The following is a 26,420-nucleotide window of genomic DNA, read 5'->3' as shown; positions in this document are numbered from 1 at the left end:
TGCAACTGAATCCACTATTGGCTGTAGGTGTTCTTGGCTTTTGGTTGAAGTCAGAGCCCTGGGAACTAAGCCCAAATATTGTCCCTTCAGTAACACCTTAGGCTGCTTGCCTGGGCATAGACCTGATTCCAAGATCAGTTTTGAGGATTCCAGCACTGTTGGCCAACAGTACTGAGTTTGTGATCCTACCCCAACCCAGTTCAATTTTTCATTCCTTGCTTATTTGCCTATAGACAGAATTCATAATCCTGGGCTAGAATTATCGGGTATGGTATTTTCTCCTTTAATTTCCTAATCATTGTATCATTTTTAAAGTTGTCGTGGGGGAAGCTATGTTTTACTTTTTACTTGTATTCCCTAATCTTGTCCCACTCCACTTCTTAGCTTTCAGTGGTTCCTTCAATAATCAGCTCAAATCCTGTCTTTTTCCAACTGTTAATGCCTTCTCCTTTGAGAATGTTTTCCGTACAATATGTTTATATCTTGTACATAGTTATTTTATATATTGTTTCCTCCTTTCTGATATGAGCTCCTAATGGGAAGGGACAGTTTTTATGGTTTATTTTGTTTGTGAATCCTAAGTGTTTAGAATAAAGCCTGGTATTTAGTAAGCACTTAATAATAATAAATTTTTTTCTTGGTTGATTACAGTATTTCATACTGTATAATTTGACTATACATTTAATAATGATTTGGGTTTTTTTTTTCTTTATATTTGGTACCTCTAAGTACTTACAATCAAATTCCATTCCTTATTTTTCCTAATCATACATTATTGTAGCCTTTCCTGAGAACATGATTGCTTTTTCACATTACATTCAAAAATCAAAATTCTGCTACAACCTAGAAGGAAGAAGAGGGAAAGAAGTAAAGAAGAAAGAAAAGGAGGGAGCGAAGATAAGAAAAAATACATTAAATAATGAGAAAGAAAGCAATAAAATTTTAAATAAAATTAATCCATTGGGGGAACAAAGAATATGTTTACTTTTCTCTTATATGAAAGCAAAATTAGGCATTATAGTAATTTAGACAATTTGTTTTTAATGATTGGTTTATTATTTAGTATGCTATTTAAATCCTCCATAAAATCTGACTGCAATGTCACATCATGGTATGAAAGTGATCTTGGGTTCTTGATCCCAATGGGATACAATCTCATATACATTCTACCACATTTGAAAGGTTTAAAGTACAGACCCAGTGATATGATGTTTCAGGGAAAAAGTCTAGCTAATTAGGCAGAGACCCATTACCTAGCTTGTAACCAGGTAGCAAATGATTTGACTTGGCAACCCATGAATAAACAAAGAAAAATACAAAAAGCCTCTCTGTCCTGAGCAGCCCTCTACTTCATTTTCATTCTTTTGTCTTTTTCCTTTTATGTTCCTTTTCCTTGAAGATAAGGATTTGGTTTTATTTATTTTTGTATTTCCCAATGTCAAGAATAGTAAATTGTATGTAGTTAGTTATATTTATTTATAATACCAATTATACATGTGAAATCATGCAAAATGTATTTCTACATTAGCTATTAAAAATTATTCTGCAATCAACCTTCAAACTTTATCACTACTTTCTTGGGAGGTGCATGGTATTTGTTATCATAAGTCCTTTGGAATTGTCTTGCATTATTGAAAGGATCAAATAGCAGAGGTATTCACAGTTGCTCATCATTATATTATTACTGTTTCTGTATACAATGTTCCCCAGGTTCTGATCACTTCACTTCATATGAGTTCATATAAATCTTCTGACATTTTTTTCTGAAACAATCCTCCTTGTCATAATCTTTTCATTTTTCTTTGATCTTTTTTAGATACAGAACAGGTAGTAGTATTGCTATGTCAAAGGGTATGCACAAGTTTATAGCCATATGAAAATACTTCCAAATTGTTCTCCCAAATGTTTGGATCAATTCATAACTATACCAACAGTGTATCAGTACCTCATTTTTTTCACATCTGCTCCAGCATGTATCATCATTCTTTTCTGTCATGTTAACCAACCTGGTAGGTGTGAGGTGGTACCTGAAGAGTTATTTTAATTTGTATTTCTCGACTCAATAGTGACACAGAGCATTTTTTCATGACTATAGATAACTTTGATTTCATATTCTTTGACAACTTTATCAATTGGGGAATGATTCATATTCTTATAAATTTATCTAAGTTCTCTATATGTTTGTGAAATGAAGCCTTTACAAAGAAATTTGTTATGAATGCTCCCCCACCCCCCGCCGTTTCCTTCCTTCCTTTTAATCTTGGCCGCATTAGTTTTGTTTGTAAAAAAAACTTTTTAATTTAATATAATCAAAATTATCCATTTCACTCTCCATGATCTTCTCTATCTCTCATTTGGCCGTAATTTCTTCCCTTATCCGTAGATCAGACAGGTAAAATGTTACATGCCCTCCTAATTTGCTTACTGTACAACCCTTTAGGTCTAAATTAAGTACCTATTTTGACCTTATCTTGCTATATGGTGTGAAATGTTGGGCTATACCTAGCTTCTGCCAAAGTGTTTTCCATTTTTTCTGTAATTTTTATCAAATATTGAGATCTTTTCCCAAAAGTTTTTATCTTTGGATTTATCAAACAATAGATTACTATGGTTATTTGCTAATGTGTATTTCACATCTAATTTATTCCACTGATCCACCACTCTACTGGGGGTGAGTTACTTTCATTAACATCATTCACAGTTATGACTACTGTATATATACCTCCATTCTCTCTCTCTCTTTCTCCCTTGTCTCTCCTCAAAATTCTACTTTGCTCCTTATCACTGCCTTTCTTAATGTACCCTCTCTTGTATCATTTCCCCTTTTCTCTTATGCTTGTCCCCTCCTACTTTCCTACTGTGTAAAACAGGTTGCCCTAACCCACTCCAGTGTAAAAGCTCTTCCTTATGTGCCTCTCTTTTACATAAAATGACTTCCACATTCTTCCTCTCCTTTCCCTTTTCTCCAAGTATATCCCTTCTTCTTCAACTCTTAGTTTTTTTTTTCTTTTAGATCATCTCATCATGATGAATTCACACCCATGCCTTCTGTCTGTGTATGCTGCTTCTAATTGCTCTAATAATGATAAAATTCATAGGGGTTACGAATATAATCTTGCCATATAGGAAAATAAATAGGTTAACCATATCAAGTCCATTATGATTTTTCTTTCCTCTTTACCCTTATATGTTTCCCTTGAGTCTTGTATCCAAAAGTCAAATTTTCTATTCAGTTCTGGTCTTCTCATCATAAATGCTTGAAAATCCTCTTTTTCATTAAATATCTATTCATTTTTCTGATGGATTTTACTGTTTTGTTGGATAAGTTATTCTGGGTTGTAATCCTAACTCCTTTGCCTTCCAGAATATCACATGCCGTGCTCTGAGCTCCTTTGATATGGAAACTGCTTAAATCCTGTGATGTCTTGAATGTGGTTCCATGATATTTGAATTGTTTCTTTCTGGCTGATGAAATATTTTCTCTTTTACCTGGAAGCTATGAAATTTTGCTATAATATTCCTAGGAGTTTCATTTTGGGAATCTCGGGAGGTGATAGGTATATTCTTTCAATTTCTCCAGGTTTTAGAATATCATGGCAGTTTTACTTGATAATTTCTTGAAATATGATAGCTAGGATTTTTTTAATCATGGCTTTCAGGTAGTTCAATAGTTCTTAAATTACTTCCCCTCAACCAATTTTCCAGGTCAGTTGTTTCTCTCATGAGATATTTCCCATTTTCTTCTATTTTTTCATGCTTTGACTTTGGTTTATTATTTGTTTTCTTTTCCTAAATAGTATTTTATTTTTTCCAATTGCATGTAAAGATAGTTTTCAACATTCTGTTTTCTAAAATTTTGAGTTCTAAAAATTTTTACCTTCCTCCATCCCCTGCCTCCTCCCCAAGACAGTGAGAAATCTGATACAGGTTATACATGTATAATCATGATAAACATATTTCCACATTAGTTCTGTTGTCAAAAAAGAATCTGAACAAAAGGGGAAAACCACAAGAAAGAAGGAGAAAACAAAACCAAGTGAAAATAATGTGCTTCAATCTGCATTCAGATTCTATATTTCTTTTTCTAGTTGTTGTTAGCATTTTGCATCACAAGTCATTTGGAATTGTCTTGGATTATTGTAGTGCTGAGAAAAACTGTCTATCATAGGTAATCATTGCATAATGTTGCTATTGCTGTGTACAATGTTCTCCTAGTTCTGCTCACTCCAGTCAGTATAAATTCATTCCAGGTTTTTCTGAAATCTGCCTGCTCATAATTTCTTATAGCACAATAATATTTCATTATATTCATACGTCAAAGCTTGTTTAGTCATTCCCTAATTGAGGGGCATCCCCTCAATTTCCAATTATTTGCCACCACAAAAAGATATTTCCCTTTTTATGATTATATATATATATATATATATATATATATATATATATATATATATATATTTACATGTCTTTTTTCCCTTTTTATGATTTCTTTTGCATACAGACCTAGTAGTGATATTGCTGGATCAAAGGGTATACAGAGTTTCATTGCCCTTTGGGCATAGATTCAAATTGCTCTGCACAATTGTTGGATGAGTTCACAACTCCACCAATTGTGTTAGTGTTCGAATCTTCACACATTTCCTCCAGCATTTACCATTTTCCTTTTCTGTCACTTAGCCAGTCTGATAGGTGTGATATGGTACCTCAGAGTTGTTTCAATTTTCATTTATCTAATTAATAGTGACTTAGAGCATTATTCCATAATTATAAATATAATTTCATCAGAAAATTACCTGTTCATGTCCTTTGACCATTGAACAGTTAGGGAATGATTTTTATTCTACAAACTTGACTTTGTTCTCTATATATTTTAGAAATGAGAAAACAAGGGCTTTATCAGAAACACTGGCAGTAAAAATTGTTTTTCAGCTTTCCATAATCCTTATAATCTTGATTTTGATTATGCAAAGCCTTTTTAATATAATGTAACCAAAATTATCCATTTTCATTTCATAATGTTCTCTATCTCATGTTTGGTCATAAATTCTCCCATCCTCCATAGATCTGACAGGTAAACTATTCCTTACTCTCCTGATTTGCTTATGGTATCACCACTTATGTGTAAATAATGTATCCTTTTCAGAATTATCTTGGTATAGGGTGTGAGATGTTGGTCTATGCCTAGTTTCTGCCAAACTATTTTCTAGTTTTCCCAGCGGTTTTTGTCAAATAGTGAGTTCTTATCCCAGAAGCTAGATTGGTTGGGTTTGTCAAACAGGAGATTACTGTAGTCATTTACTACTATAGTCATTTAACATAGTCATTTACTGTTGTCCTGTGTACCTAACCTAATCCACTGATCCACCACTCTATTTCTTAGCCAGTACCAAATAGTTTTGATGATTGCCACTTTATAGTACAGTTTAAGTCTGGCATAGCTATACCACCTCCCTTTGCATTATGTTTTTTACCATTAATTTACTTGCTATTCTCAACCTTTTGTTCTTCCACTTGAATTTTGTTATTATTTTTTTCAGCTCTATAAAATATCTTTTTGGTATTTTCATTGGTATGGCACTGAATAAATAAATTAATTTAAATAGAACGGTCATTTTATTATATTAGTGTGGCCTACCGATGAGCAATTGATTCTTTTCCATTTGTTTAGATCTGACTTTATTTGTGTGTAAAGTGTTTTGTAATTGTGTTCATATAGTTCCTGGGTTTGTTTTGGTAGGTAGACTTCCAAATATTTTATGTTGTCTACAATTATTTTAAATGGAATTTCTCTTTCTATCTCTTGCTGCTTCACTCTGTTAGTAATATACAGAAATGGTGATGATTTATGTGAATTTATTTTACATCCAGCAACACTCCTAAAGTTGTTAATTGTTTCAAGTAGTTTTTGTAGTTGTTTACCTAGGATTCTCTAAGTATATCATCATATCATCTACAAAGAGTGAGGGTTTTGTTTCCTCATTGCCTATTCTCTTTTCTTAATTTCTTTATTTTTCTCTTATTGCTAATGCTAACATTTCTAGGAGAATATTAAATAATCATGGTGATAATGGGCATCCTATATTTTATCACAAGCTTTTTCTGCATCTATTGAGATAATCATATGATTTCTGATAGTTTTGTTATTGATATGGTCAATTATGGTGGTACTTTTCCTAATATTGAGTGAGCCCTGTATTCCTGGTGTAAATCCCACCTGGGCATAGTATTTTAGCCTGGTGATGAATTGCTAATATTTTATTCAAAATTTTTTCATCAATATTTATTGGGAAAATTGGTCTATAATTTTCTTTCTCTTTTTTGTCTCTTCCTGGTTTAGGTCCCTGCACCATATTTGTATCATAAAATACATTTGATAGGACTCCATCTTCATCTATTTTTCCCAAATTTTTATATAGTATTAGAATTATTTGTTGTTGTTGTTTTAATGTTTGGTAGAATTCACTTGTATTCCATCTGGCCCTGGAGATTTTTGTCTTAGGGAGTTCATTAATGGCTTCTGTGATTTCTTTTTCTAAAATGGGGTTCTTTAAGCATTCTATTTCCTCTTCTGTTGATCTGGGAATGTATGTTTTTTGTAAATATTCATCCATTTCACTTAGATTATCAGATTTATCAGCATATACTTGGACAAAATAGCTCCTAATTATGGTTTTAATTTTCTCTTCATTGTAGGTGTATTTACCTTTTTAATTTTTGTTATTGGTAATTTGGTTTTCTTCTTTCTTTTTTTAATCAAATTAACCAAAGGTTTCTCTGTTTTATTGTTTTTTTTTCCTTCATAAAACCAGTTCTTAGTTTTATTTATTAGTTCAATAGTTTTCTTACTTCCAATTTGTTAATCTCTACTTTGTTTTTCAGAATTCCTAATTTGGTATTTAATTGGGGATTTTTAATTTGCCTTTTTCTAGCTTTTTTAGTTGCACACCCAATGAATTGATCTCCTCTTTCTATATTTCATTCATCTAAGCATTTGGAGATATAAAACTTACTCTAAGAACTCTTTTGGCTGGATCCTATAAGTTTTGATATGTTGTCTCATTACCATTCTCTTTCTTTAAATTATTTTTTCTATGATTTGTTTTTTGACCCAATCATTCTTTAGTGTTAAATTATTTAGTTTCCAATTAGTTTCTAGCCTATCTTTCCATGGTCCCTTATTACACATAATTTTTATTGCATCATGATCTGAAAGGGATACATTTAATATTTCTGCTGTTCTTCACTGGATTGTGAGGATTTTGTGCACTAATAAAGGGGTTCTAGTTTTGTATCCCAGAGAGATAAAAAAGAGAAAGCAGAACCCAAAATTCAAAAATACATGTAGTAGCAATTTTTAGAGTGGTAAAGTTTGGGAAACTGAGGGAAGCTCATCAATTGTGGAATGGCTGAACAAGTTATGGTATAAAAATTTGATGGAATACTATTATAAGGAATCTTATAATAGGAATCTGAGAAAATGTGGATGAACAGATACAGATACAGGAACCAAGAGAAATATATGTGTGTATGTGTGTATATGCACGTATATATGTGTATATGTATGTATACATACGTCCATGTGTATATGTGTGTGTTTATGCATACACATATACATGCAAACATATACATATGTACATATACACATACATACATATAGACATACACATACAATTTCTTATATTATCAACCCTTATAGTCAAGTGTTTAACTGTGAGAATGTAGGTTGCTATAGAAAATATGAGGGATAGGAGTTATATAGCAAGGAGGGCTGATAGTTATAACTAGGAAGTTGAGGAAGAGAAAGGGAAAGGAAGAGGAGGAAGAAGCAGAGGAGGAAAAGGAGAAGGTCAGCTGTGCTCCTATTCTGAAGCCAGAAAGGACAAGTATTGGAGGGAGGAAAAGTTACTGGACCAAAGGGCTAAGGAAGACATGGGAAGAGACTCAGTTGAAGAAAATTATTTGGGGGATTACTGCTGGATGAAGAGCATTATTTAAGGGTATTCTCCTTGGGGGAAGGCTATTTGAGAAGAAATGGAAAATGGCTTCACTTGACTCAGCAGCCACAGATTGAACAGTCCAGTGGAGAAAGGCTTGAGACATGGGACATGACAGCAGGGCAATTGTTTACACACACACACACACACACACACTCTCTCTCTCTCTCTCTCTCTCTCTCTCTCTCTCTCTCTCTCTCTCTGTCTCAGAGCAATGAGCCCTCTCAAAGATGTTGTCACATTGTCATGTTTGACTTTTAGTTTGAGCTGCTCCATGGTTCACATATCCTGACAATCTCTGAATTCAGGGATGCTAACAGTAGTGCCAGTAATTGCTGTCCCCATGTGAACCATTATCCTGGAATGCATCTGAAGCAGAGTACCTGCTCTTCTACTTTTCTGTCCAACTTCTTCTATGGTACATGGATTAACTGAAGACTAGTTGCAATATTTAGTGGGGCCTCATTCATTCAGTAAACCTGCATAAAGTATCTACTGTGGGAAAGTCACTGTACAAAGAATTTGGGAAAGAAAACTGAAGGAAATATAGTCATGGTCTCTGCCCTTAAACTACTTATAATCCATTAAGGGTATAAGGCATATATCCAAAGGGATAACAGAGCTCAGTGGAAGGGAGAGATTACTATTTTTAATTGCACCTATACAGAAGGATTAGTGAAAAGCCTAATGAAAGAAGATGAAGAATAGATTGTGAAAAAAATAAAAATAAAAAAGAATAGATCGTGAAGGATTCCATCATGATGAAATAACTGTAAAATGATGTATCAAATTTGTTTTGCAATAGGAAAACATTAAAGATATGGATTGAAACCCCAAATCTGTTTAGTGCTAGGAAAAATAATGCTTAATCCCCATATGAAATGCTAAGGGAATAGGTTTATCATTTCTCATATGTATGCAGGTGTTTCATTTCATTTAAAAAGAAAATCGTTAGTCCCATGGGCCTCCCAGAACAGAAGATTTTATTTGTAAGTTCTCTCAATTAATCAGACCATCATCATTGAATCCTTTCTGGGTCATGTCTGAATTTACTGAATTCATGGGGCAAATAAAATTAAAATCCATCTTTGGATATTATTCATTCAAGATTCCAATTCAATACTCAGACTAATTTGTTAGTTATTGAGAATTCTAAAGAATGTTAATCACTTTTAACTGACCATTGGAGCAAATAAGCTTAATAAACTGGGGATTCAATTGGACACTCCTGCTTACAGCTATTACAATGAAAAGTAAAAAGGCCTGTTGAGGAAGAACTATATTTCACATGGTAATTGTTCCTAAGCCTTTTATTGATTGCTCCACATCTTAGAAATCATTCTTTAGGAAATCTCTTTGTCCTACTACAAAATTACTTTGGTCCGTGTTCCTGGAGCCTGAAATAAATCAGTGTGGGCCCAAATGAAATCATGCTTTAAGAAATGAGCATTTTAATAAAATTCAAAACATGATACATCATTAATATTTATCCAATAAGTATTAATAAGCATAGCACACTATGAAAATAGTAAGTTTCATTTCTATTGAAGAGCTTTGCATGTTACCTCATCCAGTGAGGTGTCAAGAGCAAGATCTTATCACTTCCATGGAATTTCATAGATCATGGAATCATAGGGTTAGAGTTTTAAAGGACCTTAAAAGTGTCTATCTCAAATCCTTTATTCTACAAATGAGTAACCTGAAATCTAATTCTACCTGCTTGGAGGCTGAGGCTTATGGATCTCTTGAGAGTTCTAAACTGCAGTGGCATATGCCTACTGGGTGCCTTGACTAAGTTCAGCATTTATATGGTAAGTCTCATGAGAAGTAGGCTACTTGGTTACCTAAGAAGGGAACAGGACAGGTTGGCAATAGAGTAGGTCAAAGTTTATGTACCAACCAATACCAAAATCAAGCCCATGAGAAACCTTAAACTTCCAGCCTAGGAGAGACAGAGAGACACAGTCTTTAAAAAAAAAAAGTAATTTGCTGATGGTCACACTTCTAGGTAGCAAAACCAGGCTTCAGATTCAGGTCTCAAACTAACATCAGTGCCAATGCTCTTTCCTCTATATCAAATGAGACATCTCATTTAAGGTAAGTCTAGTTTCTTAGGATCAAACACTATAGGATTATGGTTTCATTGATTTAGGGCTAGAAGGGATTTTGGAGGTCGTCTAATCCAACCTACTCAACTTAGAGGTGAGGAGACTGAGAGCCAGAAACATTAATGATTTGTTCATGGTCACAAAAACCAGTCAGTAGCAGATTGGGATTCTAACTCCTCTGACACCCAACCCAATGAACTTTTTACTACACTATACTTCCTCTTTGGTAGTATACACTTTGGGAGTTGACTTCTTTCTTTTTTTCCCAATGGCAATAAAGGAGAGTTTTAGGATATATTTTTGTATAATTAATTTATTTTTAGCTTTCAACACTCACTTCTATAAGGTTTTGAGTTTTAAATTTTCTCCCCCTCCTTCTCCCCCCCCCCCAGCAAGACAGAGTGCAATATGATACAACATTTTTGAGACCTCATTTCCTACACGAATTCTTATTTTGGCTGTGCCTGCTGAGCACGAAGTTAAGTGAAGACTTAAAAGTCATGCTTGTTAAATAAAATTTAGATAACCATACAAAATACTTCATGTCCCAAGATGGGGTAAACCTTAGCATTTTACATCTTGAAGAAAAGCTTATAGAGATTTCGAATAAATTTTTCCCTTCTAGCTTCACGACATCAACATTTATTTCTCTATAAGGACAAGTGCTTTCCTATTCATTGTGGCCATGGTTTTTTATCTTCCTTCAAAGATGGTTTCAACTCCTTACTGGAACATCATGGCAGCCCATAGAATTTGGGCAAAAATAGGCCCCAGAACATGTGTTTCTACACTCATAATTACCTTTTAATTGAATTTTTTGAAAAGTTGAAAAAATCTGATTGAAAGAAAGGAATTTTAGCAAGTCGACTTAAATTGTGGTTAACTTTTGATAAATTGCAGTATTGTAAGCAATATCAGGGTTAAAAAGTACCTTAAAATGTATTTTAATTATAAAATGCAGCTTGTCAGCTAAATGCTTTTACTCTGCTGATGTGCACCTGCCATATAATACCTGAAGCAGATTTGGACTTATATGATTAATGGATACAACTCATGGTCCTTTCTGTAGGATGGGCCTGCGGGGTTCTGGTCATTTGGGATTTATTTATTCTCAGTTTTGTGACAGCATAGCGAGCACTGGGAATACATTAGAGCAAAAAACACCCACAAAATTCTTAAACTTACTTTAAAAAGAAGAAAAAATGTATTTTTTACCCAAAGACGATAAAGATATTAGTACTACATTTTAAGATTAGGATTCATGTATAAGTCCATAAAATGGTAAATTAATTAAGATTTTGGTAAAAATAAATGAAAAGTTTTTATCCCCCTTATTATTTAGGTATAATTCTTTATGTGGTTGAAAAGTATGTAAGTAGGGTAAATAAAAAAAAATTTATTATATAGTCTTGTATCAATTTTCTTCAAATAACAACTTATCCATCTTGTTTTTGTTTTCCTGTTGCAAGATTATCTGTACTTTAAAAATGAAACATTGGTCAAATATAGATACTAAGAGTGGCCCAAGATTTTCCATCATTGAAACATTTTGCCTTTGAGATGAGGGTATATTTGTCTTTATATTAAAGTAGATGCAACATTAAATGTGACCATTCCTAGGCAATGCAAATTGTAGTGAGACTACAAAATATAATGATTTAACTTACATGGAGTGACCAGCAAAAAAAAAACAACTGGTTTTAGCCTTTCATTCAACAGAGACAGCAAGACGCTGAACCTAAGTTTTGCCATTTACTACCCCTGACCACTTGAGCAAGACCTGTATCCTCTCCAGGACTTCTTTTCCTCATTTGAAAAATGAAAGGGTTGCACTATAAGACCCAAACACCCCTTCCACCTCTACGCTTGTAATTGTACTAGATGGCATCAATCTATGTGGAGTCCTCTGTCCTCCCAATTTATACTCCAGCTGTTCAATATCATCAAGACAGATAATTCAATACAAATAAATTATTGGGCCCCTTCAATCATTTGATCCTCAAATCCTGCTTCATTTTTTTAGTTATCTTGACTCTCCTTTTATAATTTCTTGAACTTTTTTGAGTATCTGCTGGCAAGGACCTATGGCATATTCTTCTGCATTTGGACTGGATATAAGATAAGACAACCAGATACCCTAACCTTTTTTGCCCCCCTTGACTTACTTTGAATCCAAGACTCTGTGGAACTCTTTAAAACAAAAGACAAAATATTATTTTCAAAGAAGGATCCCCCTTCCCCGAATGTAATCCTACAAAGCTCAAATGGTTACATAGTATGTCCATAGTTCAATTCAACCAGAATATATTAAATGCTTACTTTTTCCCAGGAACTGTGCCATGTCCTGGGCAGGGGAGGGGATTGTTTTTATCAAGGATAGTTTCCTCAATGATAATGTGTTATTTTGTAGGGAAAATTTATACAGAGAAAATTAAACACAAAATGACAATGTTCCCATAATTTTCATATACTTTAAAGTTTAAAATTGCTATGATTTTAGGAACACCTTATATATACACAAATTAATTTCTAGGTGAAAATATAGGTATAATATGAAAGGTAGATTATATACAAGGGACTCCTGAGGACACAAGTGAAGCTTAAGGTAGAGTAGCATAGAGACAGGGAAGATATGAGGCCGATATTGACTTGTATGAGGAAAGGGGGGGGGTGGTCAGGCAATAAGAAATGATAGTCATGGGATGGAGCTTTTGCTTAGACATCCTATACCACAGTATAACAGAGATTTTGAGTGGAGTCAAAAGGCAGTAGATTCCCATGCTCTTTGTTGTAGCAATGCTAATGGTGATTTGATTATCTTTCCCAGGAACAATGTTGGGGCAAGATGTGAGTCTCTGGTCACAGTTGACCTCCAATACTCAGCCATATTTGCTTGATCTCAGGGTACTCTTGGAAGTTGAATTTATCATATTGTCACCCCAGAGTGAAGGGGTTCTGGAGAATATCATGAAAAATGCAAGAATTAAATTACTTATACAAATTCAAATAGATTTATTCATTTGAAATCTAAAAGTTAACTGATATGGGTTATGTATTTCAAACAAATTATGAAAGTATAATGGAATTTAAAAGGCCTAATCAATTACAATAAACCATTTTCACCTCAAACCTCATGAAGCAACCTCCCCTTATTTTGTCCCTAATGAAATGATTTAAAATATAGAACCCTGAATGCATTTACCTGCATATGGGTCATAACTACCCAATGGGCTATAAATACCATTAACACAAGGATTGAACCTTACTTAAATTTTGAATCACCCCCAGGGACTAGCTCTGAAATCAGTGAGTGTTTAATAAATGTTTGTTGAATTATTTAGCAGAAGTGAATTGATAAATGTGATCGGTGTTTTACCTGTGCTGTAGATATGAGAGGACTCCTTTAGGGGCTTTTACCATTCCAAATAAATCCTCATACCTACACCATATTCTTTTCCAATATTTCCAAATTTTTTTTGAGAGTAGAGTTTTTAATGTATATTTTTGCCGTGTCCTACACAGCAATTAACACAATATTAGACACACAGTAGGTCTCTACACATGATGAAATTGACTTGGATTGACTTGAATTTATACTCAATTACAATGTCAAGATAATGACTGTCAAGATAATGGAATGCTTGGGATTGCAAGGTGAGAAACAGATGACCACGGTTAACTGCATGAAATAAAAGAATAACCTTGAAAAATAGCTTTTCAATATAAACACTGTGAGATCAAAACAAGATTTCTAGTGTGTCAAAGATGAAAACATCTCATCTATGCACATTATTACATGTTCTTGACATTTCAGTTTGGATATTTCAGTAGTGAGACAGCATGAGTAATCTCTGTCAGGTTTTCCAAGTGTTTTTCTTTTCATTCCTTCCTGCTACTGAGTTGGAAATTTGCCCTTCAGGGAACTAAAGATTTCCCTCAGCAATTTGCTGCCCCCACCATTTTATCACAAATCCCATCATGCCAAGGTATTTGATCCAGCTTCTCATTGTTGAGCTATAAAAAAAAAAGATGTATGGGGCAGGGGGAGGATAAAGATTTAATTCAAATGAATGGAGGGAGATGTTTTCAATTTTATCTGACATAAGCAAATATGGTTTTCAAATTCAAAGTTGCAGAAAATCCCAAGAGCCCATGTTTGTGTCTGCCAAGCAGAATTTGAATTTCAATAATTAGTGGAGTTATTCTGATGGTGGCTGCAATGACTAGGTATTCCTCTTTCCCCTGCTTCAGAGACCAAATACAGAAAATCTAAAATATAATGCCATGTTTTGGATGCAGAAAGATAATGCATTTTGTTCAGAGCCAGTAGATATGTGTAGTAAAAAGTAAAACACTAACACAGAAAAGTCCTGAATAATATGTGAGATTGACAGACAGAGACAGAAAAAGGTAGAGACATAGACAGAGAAGGACAGAAACATACATAGAGTAAAAGTAAAGCAACTTGTCAATGAACAGGACACCATTATTCATTGAGCAGGAAAAAAAAATCAATCTGGACAAAATGACCCATTTTCCCCAAATTGATTTTCACTGTTTTTTTATTCAATGGCAGGCCATTAATTACATGGAATCACAGAAGAGTCAGATCTTTAGAGATAAAACATATCATTCTAGACAAATCTTCTTACTTTGCAAATTAGGAAACTGAGGCCCAGAAACGTAAAGCAATTTGGAATAAGAAAACTTAGTACCAAATCCTGACTTTGTCACCTATTTGTGGTATAGCCTCAGGCAAATTACTTGACCTTTCTGGATCTCAGTTGTTTCTTCAACAATAACATTGGAAAAGTATTGTGTTGCATGTCTCACAGAGTTGTGGAGCTGTTGTGAGACTCAGATGAGGTGATTAATATAAAGAGCTTTGTTAGCCTTAATATCCTCTTTTAATTTGAGCAATTACTTATAAAGGTCATAAAGCTGATAGTGGCAGACACAATATTGCAAGCCAAGCCTTATTATTTTCTAAATGTTCCGTGCTTTTTCTAGCTCCTCAAGTAGATATTGATTCACAGAATAATAGCTTTAGAACAGAAAGGTATTGTAGAAAACATATAGTTCAGTCATGTCATTTTTCAAGTGAGACAACAGAAGCATGGAGAGGATAAGTAATTTGCCCAAGATCATTTGATCGGTTTAAGTAGCAGAGTCAGAACCCAAGTTATCTGACATCAGATCTAGAGCTCTTTCCTTCACTTTCTTTCTGCCTCCAGAACTTCACTGGTATAGACTTAGACAAGGGAAGCTTTTATTTAGCCCCTACTTCTTTCCTTCCTTTATCCGGGATGAAGGAAAGGGATTGCCCAGGAAATGAGAGGCAAAACCTTATCTAGAAAGGACTAGACTGTGGAACTGATGATGGATAAACATTCTTTGAGTAGTTTAATCCTAAAACTTTTCTATTAGCTGTGCTTGGCCTTCTTCTAATGTAACAACTTCTAATGTTCTATAGGTTACAGCCCTTCCACTTGGCTTTTTAGTAATGTCAACATTTAGCAACCACTTATTAAATATTGACTATGGACCAGACACTGTGGTTTAATCTCTGGGTATACACAGACTACACACTTTACATCTCCCTATACCTAGGATCCTTATTCTTATGTTTCTGATCAAAAATCTTATCTAGGTCTTATCTCTCTTCCCCTTTATGCTCTTTCTCACTCATATAAACATTATACCTCCCCAGTCACTGTCCTATTTAGCCTTCTTCCCCTAATACTTTGTCCTGTGGAATCCCTCATATGTTGTTAATGAGCTTCCTGTCATATTTGGTTTGTTCTTTTTCTATTCTTTCACCTCTTCATATTAAGTGAAGATTCCACATCTCTGATATCACTTTTAAGTACCTGTCCACCTAATCCTTTAGATTTCTTAATATTTTATCCTTGGTTCTCATATTTTCTCCCTTTAAATCCTACCCCCTTCATCATCCCATCTAATGCCAAGGCTTTAATTATAACCATTATGCAGATGACTCTCGACTCTATTACCCCAGTCCCATTCTTTTCTCACAAGTTCAGTTTCATATTTTCAATTCCATGCTAGATATCCCTATTTGAAAGTTCCATCATCTCAAACTCAACAGGCCCCAACCTGAATTTATAATCTTTCTGTATTAGAGATAATAATTTCTACTCTACATATCTCATGGAATTGATGTGAGATACAATTGAGAATTCATTTGAAAGTAAATGTGCTATGTAAACTGTAAAATAATATGCTATAACTGTAATAGAGAGAAGACTTAGAAATAAAAAAAAATGTGGCTTTGAGTCCTGAATTGGAGAATTACTAGCTATGTGACAGTGGGTAAATCACTTAATCACTAATAACCTCTAATAAGCAGGGACTTGTTCATCCACAAAACAGGAATAATAAATGCTCATATTTCTACCACACAGAACTGTTGGGAGGGAAATGCTGCAGAAATTTCATAACAATCAGTAGATGTAACCCCTTATTTTCATTGCCATAACTATTAAAGCCACCTGGAATCATGGGGAATGTCCTGGAGAAGACCCTGCTAGACTCTGTGTCTTATCTTGAATCATTTTATTCTGATTTGAAGTATACTTTTTACCTTGTTGACAATTAGAAGATATGAATAAATGATAAACCATTTGAAATTCTCCAAGGCCGTTTGTCTTGCATTTAACAGGTCATGTGAAACAAAGCTGTAGAGTTCAAAAAGCATGGCATTTGGAGGATCAGTAATCCATTCCTCATTGCCTCACATCTGAGTCATGTGAACTTTAACAAGTCACCTCTTTCCTCCTGGCCTCTATTTATTCATTAGTAAAAATAAAGCATTTGGATTAGATCATCTTTAAGTTATAAAGTACTATAAATCTAAGACAGGGTTCCTGTCATTATCTCTGAATACTAATACTTAAAGCTAAAGCATGGAATTTTTCTTAAGCTAGGAAAATTCATCCTGTGAAGCAGGTCTCCTCTTTCCCCCCACCTCATACTATGGCACATAATATAGTCTGTAAGTTAACAAATGTACCAACTGATAAAAAACGATGAAGCCAAAGCAGAACAAGTACCATCAATAGCACCCACCAGAAAGCATTCTTACCCAATAGTTTCTGAGTGATAAAGAGATAGAAGACGAGGAGGATGAGAAATTAATCATAGGTACTACTGGTTTGCTAAATGACCTAGATCAAGTCACTTAATTTCTCTGTGGTTTGGAGAAATTCTCTGCAAAATACTGAGAACAATATTTTCACTACCTTTTCTCACAAGATTACTGTGAAGCCCAAATGAGATAATGTATATTTTGCGCTTAATAAGTAAGTCATACTACCACTATTAGCACTGGTACCATGACTACCACAATTATTACTGTACTATTATCAGTAGTGTTCAGAATGTTAGCAACTCCCTCACTACTAAGCACTGACCAAGCTAATTCAACTTAATCTTTCTCCTAGTTGTCTTCTTGCCACATAGAGATAGCATAATCCATTTGAAAAAAAAAAGATCTTTAATCTCACAAAGCCATGTTCACTTCATTTTAAGGATGGCCACAACGAAAATTAAGTGACTTTTTCTTGGGGTGGGGATGTAGGAGGACTTATTCTTTTGCTGCTGGTTGGATTATATCACCCTATAGAATGCTCTCTAGAATCTTGGTTAGTTCCATTTATCTTCAGATTATAGATCATAGGTTCATAGGATCATAGCCTTAGAGCTGGAAGAAACTTTAGAAGACATCCAATCCAACACCTTAATAATTGATAAACAAACTGAAGGGTAGAGAAGTTAAGTGATCCAATCAATATCAAACAAGTAGTAAATGACAGAAGTAGGATTCGAACCTAGGTCATCTGATTCCAAACACATCACTCTTTTCACTAAACCATATGTTGATTCTTGATCATGCCTACTGTAACTTTAATGCGTTCTGTACCACTTTTCTTTTTATTGATTGAGGAGGATGTCACTAGTTCTATTTATGCTTAGGGCAGTATCCTGACCCATAAATAGAATACAGAGGAAATAAATTTTCCTGACATTTCTTGGTGCGGGGGTGTAATAGGAGGGCAGAGTTTATAATCTCAAAGAGGATCATAAACATGTCTGAAAGGTTCGGAACCGCCGGATATAAGAAACTCTCAAAGTAGAAGGTAGAAGAATCAAAACATATATTTAGGCTCCACAGTAACCAACCCATGAACCAGCAACCCCATTTTGCTGAAGTGGTGGAATGTGAAGATTTTGTGAGTGTGTCACCCCAGCATCTCCATAAGCTTTTGTCCTCGAGTGATCTTACATCATGATCCAATTACAAAGGAAACTAAAACATATCATTCATTATAAAGCAAAACATATCATTTGGTGACATTCCTAAATATTGGTTTATGATTCAAATGTGATCCACCCCTAGGTCCCAGCAAGATAATCTCTTCAATCAATCATCCCAAAAATAATTATTAATAATTCAAATGTCCACCCCTAGATCCTTGTATCCATTACATAGGATCAATAATATCATAACAATAAAACAACACAGCAAGGATAACACAAAATAAGTAAACAGAACACTCTCATCATTCCCACCCCCCTTGAACGATTAGGGCTCAAAATCTTGGGGCAAGGGGTGAAGATCTCATTTTCCATAGCTTCTTCATGCTGAAATTGGATGTAGAGATGGCCCTGCCCCCAAAAAGTCCCATTCCAGAGGTCAGTTCTTTAACGAGCTGGCAGGAATTCCAAGAATGCTATGTGCTTAGGCAGTCACCAGAAAGTGCAGGGTGCTTAAGCCTAAAGGAAACAAAACTAGCAACAAGGTTAGCCAAAACAAAGGACAAAAAGAGTAGACAAGTATGGACTATTATTCTTCAAATAAAATCATCTCAAGTTTGGTTGAGATTTCAGTTATGCAAAGATCCAACATCAGAGCCAAACTCAGGTGGGAAATGTTTCTTTTCAAAAGGAACATAATGAGGAAGCCAAGAGGATCCCACCCTAGATAGAGACTAAGATTGTCCTCTCAGCCTTTCCCCAGATGTACAAGGAAACACAATGGGAAAATTAAACTAAGAGGATCCCATCCTCGTCGCCAAATGTAATAGGAGGGCAGAGTTTATAATCTCAAAGAGGATCATAAACATGTCTGAAAGGTTCGGAACCGCCGGATATAAGAAACTCTCAAAGTAGAAGGTAGAAGAATCAAAACATATATTTAGGCTCCACAGTAACCAACCCATGAACCAGCAACCCCATTTTGATATATTGATCAAAAGCTTCCAGGCCCAATAAGTACACCTTGAAAGAGTAACCAGGAGGCTACAGAGAAGCATGATTGCGTAAAGCAAAATCATGCTTCCCCCTCTATGGTAAAAAGATTACCCACTGGCCTGAAGTCTTTGTTCAGCTTCCTCCCGTAGGTCAGCTCTGCTACTGGCAGCTCCTGCTTCAGCTGTGGCTGTAGTTGTAGCAGCCTCTGGCTCCAACGGGAGCTGCTTTTAACCATCCAGCTTCTGCGGGGGTGTAAGGTACGCCGGGGAAAGCACAGGTTCTTTCAATCTGCTTAAGCAAGGTGAAGGGGTTGACCAGGAAAGCACAGGTTCTTTCCATCAGCTTCAGCAAGGGAAGCAAGGTGAAGGGGCCGACAAGCTTACTCCAGTCCAACATACAAACAGCATTCAGTTCAGGGGAAAAAGCCAAACTAGTCAAGGGCACTTGTTGACTAAGTGCTAAGGAGCCCATTTTTGGTTGCCAATACAGGGGGCAGGAGAGAGAATGTTGCTAAATAAGAATAGCATGTGAAAGAAAAAAAGTCAAAATAGAATTAACTGAAATGCACAGAAGGAACAAAGAATACAGGGGGCATAATGCCTCTGCAGAGAAAGAAAAAAAACACCTGTGGCAAAGAGAATATAACAGCCTATAGGTGACCATTTGTATATAATAGATAACAACAGATGACTTCTTTTTCAAAGTTAGGTGTTTATAATCTGGGAAATTAATTTTTCACCCACTTATTAAGAACCTCTTGTGTATCCATTGCTGAACTATTAACAGAATACACCAATTTTCAAAGGGGAGGAAACATGTAACCAACACCATCGTTAAAGACACTCTTCACAAATGCTACGATACCCCCACATCTCAAAATTGATGATACTTCCCCTTCTCCCATCCCAAATCAGGGTCATTTCCACATAGGTACATGCATGTTTATGAATTCCCCTGTATTTCTGAGAGCATATGATTTTTGTCTTAAAAACATAAGCTATTGTAGAAGAGTCATTTGGAAGCAATTTCTTGGGAGGCTCACCTGCTTTTACCATAGAGTGTAGCACTTCTCCAAACATACACATAAATATTAGATTTGAATTTTTGTTCCCAAACTGTGCTTAATTCAGAGAGAATGCCTTCCTTCCCAAATTTAAGTACCTTCCCATAACACAATTCCCATTGTGACTATATAAATGCCTCAAATCACAAGATTGCTATAGTTTGGGAAAGAAAATCTAGTAGCATTATTCTAGGAATCAAGGTGGGAGAGGAATACAGGGAATTCAGTCAATACACATCTGTCTGAGCCGTTACTATAGGGAAAAAACACAATTCTCCAGGGAGTCATGAAAACAATAAAAGGATGCGGGAGAGAGAAAAGAATGTGATTCTACCTCCTGGAATTTTTCATGGGTTGCATGATTCTCTTAAAGACCCAGCCCTTAGAGAAGCCATAAAATTATTTTTGAGGTCACTCTGAGTTTGTTCTCTGGGGCTTAAGCATGGTATCAAGTAAGATATTTTGATCTTGTCTCATCTCCATGTCCTTGAAATAACTGCCTTAAACATTTAAAATTTATTATAGCTATGATTATTACATCATCTCTAATGCAAATTCTATTGAAGCGTAGATGATCAAATGGATATGTATTTCTGGGGTAGATCCAGTTTTTTTTAAAAAATGGAGAAGAGTGTTGAATAAAGGAAGATGGGAATGAGAAAGGAAGATCTGGTAGCTTCCCTAAGTACACCTGACACATTTTTTGTCTCTCTGCCTTTGTTCATGCAATGGACAGACACTTTGGTCCCTGCCAGTTGGCTGATGTTCTATCCTTGGTTTGTTCACTTCATTTTCGTTGTTATATTCCTTTCATTTGAAGGGAGGGCAAACAGAAGGCAGTGGTGATGGAAATGTGCCTTTTGATGGTAACACAAAAGGGATGGATCGGAATGGAATGACTAGGATTGAGAAATGACAACATACCTCTAGGAATTGGTGTTTCTCTTCTCTCCAGATATCTTGGTGAGATTGAGACAACCAGGGAGTTTATAGTGCATCAGAAAACTTTCCCAGGTCTTCTCTCTAATGCCATAATACATGAATAAGGAAGGAAAAATAACCTGAGATTTGGGGGGTGACATCAAGTAGGTAGGGGAAGAGAAGTTACAAAGGAAGGAAGGAAGGAAGGAAGGAAGGAAGGAAGGAAGGAAGGAAGGAAGGAGTCAGGAGGGAAGGGAGGGAGGTAAAGACCAAAAAAAATAAAGGGAAAGAGAGAAAAGGAGAAAAAGTTATAGAAACAAAGGAAGAGCAGAAGGAATAGTAAACAGAACCGATTTAAAAGTAGTGTTTTGAATGTCTTTTATAACATGAAAGCTGTGTAAACTACAGATTCTCTATTTTATGTAAAGCCCTCTCTGTTCTGCAGTGTATATGAAAATGTTAATTTAAGTTGATGTTTAGTTATGGGTGGCAGCAAAAATAAATAAATATGAATTAGGTTTCTGAGATGCTAGAGATCTTGGTACAAAGTCACAATTAGCTGTAGACAGGAGGAATTCTCTTACATTAGATACTGTCACTGCTGTTATTTGTGTAATTATAGTAACAGTGATCACAATGATGATAATGATGTCATTCAACATGGCAAAGTAGCTGGAGGTCCAGGCAATCTTATTAGTTAAACATAATATCAGACAGAAGACAGTTCACTTTCAATGCAATAAAAGGTAAAATGAGAAAATGAGGTTTGGTGGGAAATACACACACACACAATAACATATATGTGTGTGTGTATATACATATAATATATAATTTTTTTATTCCTAGTTTATCTTACTCTGACAACAACCATATTTTAGCCAAAAATAAATTCATCTCAAATTTTGAATCCATTCACCAAAAACAAACAAAGAACAAAAATTTGCTAAATATTTTCATGTGTATTTTTCTGATTATATATCAGGGAGAAAAGTCTGCAGGGAGACTCTGTTGAGACTTAGTATAAAAACATTAATAGTGCATTTCATTTGCCTTTACAATTCATTTACTTGAAACGACTCTTCTCTTACCCTGAACAAAAAAGGGTAAAGATAGGGGCTAGACCAATGATTTCATTGGTAAATAGAACTCTCAGGTGAGGAAACTCCCTCTCTACCAATGCAAATTGCTTCCTTCTCTGCAACTTATATTTTTAGGGAACTGCTCAAAACACTAAAAAGTTAATGTCTGGGCGAGAATCAAAAAGCCAGTAGGCATCAAAGGCAGGACTTGCTGCCTGTTTTCAAGGCCAGTTCTCTATTTGCTGTGCTATGCTATCTCTCATATTTTGAGAATGCCTATCTGTAAGTTGCATAATGCCTTACTAAGAATTTAATATACTCTTTCATTGTAAATGAAATTTGAAAAAAAAAACTGAGGTCATACATAAATAGATGTATGTTTTCTAAAAGATTGAAAAATATGGAAATTGTTTGGTGGAACATTGAATTATTTGAGGTTTCATTATACCCTGATTGAATCCTCAATGAATTACAAAATTTAAAAGCTGAAAGGATCCTTGGTGGTCATCTAGACCAATAAATACCCACTATGACAAACTCCAATAAAAGATGACTTATCACCAACCAAAGCTGTTGATGAAGGATTTCCTCTCCTAATAGTTTAGAAATGTATGGCATTTATCCTTCTTCTTCCCCCTTTCACCTAACAATAGGGCTTAATCTTGAGAGATTTAAGGCCACAGTTTCATTCTGCATGCTAACTGTATTATAATTAATCTTCCATTGAAAATTTAAAAAGGCAAAAATTGAATTTAGAATTGTTCCTTCAAAGTTATGAGTTTTAATATTTTATTAATTTTACCTCTAAAGTAAATAATTTTTGTTAAGACGTAATAGAGAGACAGACAGAAATACACACAGAAAAACAAGGAAGAAAGAGACAACATCACCACCCTGGTGCTCCTAGCTGCAGCCTTCTTTTCTGCCATGAAGCAGAACTCTAACTGTCTTGCTGTCCCTCTTATCAACACAATAAGTTCTGCAGGTACATTATGAAGACCAGTTAGGAACATCAGCCCAGAGGCTTTGGTCCTTCCTGCTTTTATCTGCTGCCTGCAGGCAGCCTCAGAATGGGAGAGAGGCTGATGCCCTCATCAGGGCTATTGGCAGCAAATGCTGCCTTCCTGCTCCCACAGCATAACTGTCCTGCCTCTCTGATTCTGTGGACACTGCCAGCCCCAGCATCAATTAAAAAAAAGAATTGTTTCCCTATCCTTATCACCAGAAGAAAATTCCTTAGAATTATTCTTGTGGGAAATATAAATGAGGAATGCCCTACGGCATAAAGTAGTAAATCCAGGAGTGTTGTAGACAGCAGTTGGTTGCGGGGGGTGAGGGGGGGAATTCCTAAAGCCATCCAAAGTCCAGATTATTACTTCATTAAGAAAGGCAAATGGGATACTTGGTACACTGAAAGAGAGAAGAGATAACGTACAACTCACTCCTCAAAGCTTCAGAATATACTGTTAAATATAGTCTGTGATTTTTACTTTTCAAAAACTAAACTTTTATTTATCTAACTGAAGTTTAACCATGCCATCTTTATCAGGGTGAAGTCATAAAACAAAACTTTACCTCATAACTTCTCAAATATTTTTATGTTGTGTTTTTTTTGTATCATAGAGCTAAAATTCACTTATATAAAACTAAAAATATTATCAGATAATAGAATGATTTCATGATAAACCCAGTCCTTTTCATGTATTATATGACTATCTAATGAGGGTTTCTATGAAAACATTCCATATACACTTATTTCCACACAAAAGTCTATAGATTCCTTCTACAGATGTGTATTTTGACCACAGACATCCACTCATACTAAATAATAGTGTTAGAGCCAAAAAGGAGTTTAGAAATCACTTACTCTGAAAGTCACTCATTTTTTAAGGAAGGAAACTGAGGAATAGAGATGTTAAGTAATTTCCCTAGAGTCACACAGTAGTTTAAGTCAGAGCTACAACCAGAATCCTTGTCTCCTGACTCCCAGCCCTTTGCCTTTTTCACTATTTTAAGTATTGCATGGTGGGCCTCAGTACTTTTTGCTAATTTTGATTAGGCCTTTGTTCTAAGTCTTAGCATCACTGAATTCCTTTGAAGAACCCATATAGATTTTGGGCTTTCATTTCACAGCACTTCAATGTATTTAGGTGACTTGTCTGAGATCACTCAGTATGGAATTAGAATCAAAGACTCCTGACTCACATAGCTCATTGTTGTCTCCACTGCAACATGTTGTGTCCTTTTACCATGATTGTTTTGACTTCAGCAGCAATTAACCTTTCCTGATATATCTAGTAATATACACACTTCTTTTGAAAAGAGGGCATATCCCCCACCCCCATCCCATACTAGAGAAGCTGAGTGTTATACTCAAGCAGAACATTACAGTTCTCCTTATATTTCATTCTTAAATGCACTCCATCAAAAGAAATAAAACAGATATTTGTTTATTGCAAAGAAATAAAATACATATTAATTAATTTGGAGAAGATATGAACTCAAAGACAAATACAAAAATCTCCTAGATAACTTTTTACATGGGAATCTTTACTTTCATGACTTGACAGAGCTAAATCATATAGAGAAGTTGGCTGAGGTTGTACTTTTCTAGCTTAAAGCTGACCATCTTGTATTTAGAAAGATGGTAGAAGTTGTTCAATCTCAACAAACCCAAGAAAAATGGATCAAGAATTAGATCTAAGGCAAGGGAGAAACTAAAAGCCTCTTTGTCACTAACATTACAGGGGACAAAAGACATGCCTCTGTTTCTAATGTAATAAGGAACCTAAAAAGCACAGATAGAACAACATCCAAAAGATACACACGTACACACACACACACCCCTGAAAAAATGCAAACCAAACTTTGATGGTGTATTTTTCTAATCTTTTCATGAAGTTATTGTTTTCTCTCTCCAATACACAGCTACCACACTGATAGCCCTAAATTGATCATGTCTCTCCCAAGCTCAAGAAATTATAATTGTTCCCTGTTGTCTCTAAAATAAAATATGAATTCCTCATTTTGGCTTCTAACCCCTTTCTCAATCTCATGCTGAGCTCCTTTTCCAGGCTTAATCTTTATCACACAGTCCACATTTAAGCCAAACTGACCTACTTCTTGTTCTGTCTACATGAAAATACATCCTTCAAACTCATGTCCTTATAAAGTTTGTATTCCATGCCAAGCAGCCCCTCTATCGGCACCTGCACCTCACTGAATCCAATATTTAACTCTAGTGACCCCTCCTATATCAAAACAGATGCTAACATACTCTTTCCCTCCCCCAATCCACACACCCACAGTTGCTAGGGCCCTTTCCTTAGAAATTGATTGGATTTCCTTTTAAAGCTATACTATTTTAATTTTATCTGTAAATGTGCACATTGTTTTCTACAAATAAAATATAATTTCACTGAAGGTAAGGACTGTTTGTCTGTTTTGTGTTTGTAAAAGTACACCATATTGTGGAGCAGCCATTTTATTATTTATAAAGTTGGCACATTACCAAATGCACAGTTTATTTCTCATGATTTTTATGTGGACATGTAAATGCATTTTGTAAGCTGTAAAGCATTATATACATGTCAAACATTTTTATTATAGATGAAAATGATGATTGAAAATAACAAAATTAATAAATGGAGATTTATAAAACCTGTCTCCTATCTTACATGGCTTATGATATGATATATATGTACATATATGTTATATATGTATTTTTTCAACCATGTGAAGGAAACTCATACTAAAGCTACATTAAAGAAGAGCTTTAGGTTCCTTTCCTTTAAAATAAGGATAATTATATCTTTCTTGGTTCCATCTCTGGGTTATTATAAAGTTCAAATATGTGTGTGTGTATACATATATATATATAATATATATATATACACACACACATACACATACACATACACACATACATATACATATACATATACATATACATATACATATACATATACATATACATATACATATA

This window comes from Trichosurus vulpecula, chromosome 1 (genome assembly GCF_011100635.1).
Source record: "Trichosurus vulpecula isolate mTriVul1 chromosome 1, mTriVul1.pri, whole genome shotgun sequence".
Taxonomy (NCBI): domain Eukaryota; kingdom Metazoa; phylum Chordata; class Mammalia; order Diprotodontia; family Phalangeridae; genus Trichosurus; species Trichosurus vulpecula.
This window is presented reverse-complemented; position numbering follows the sequence as displayed.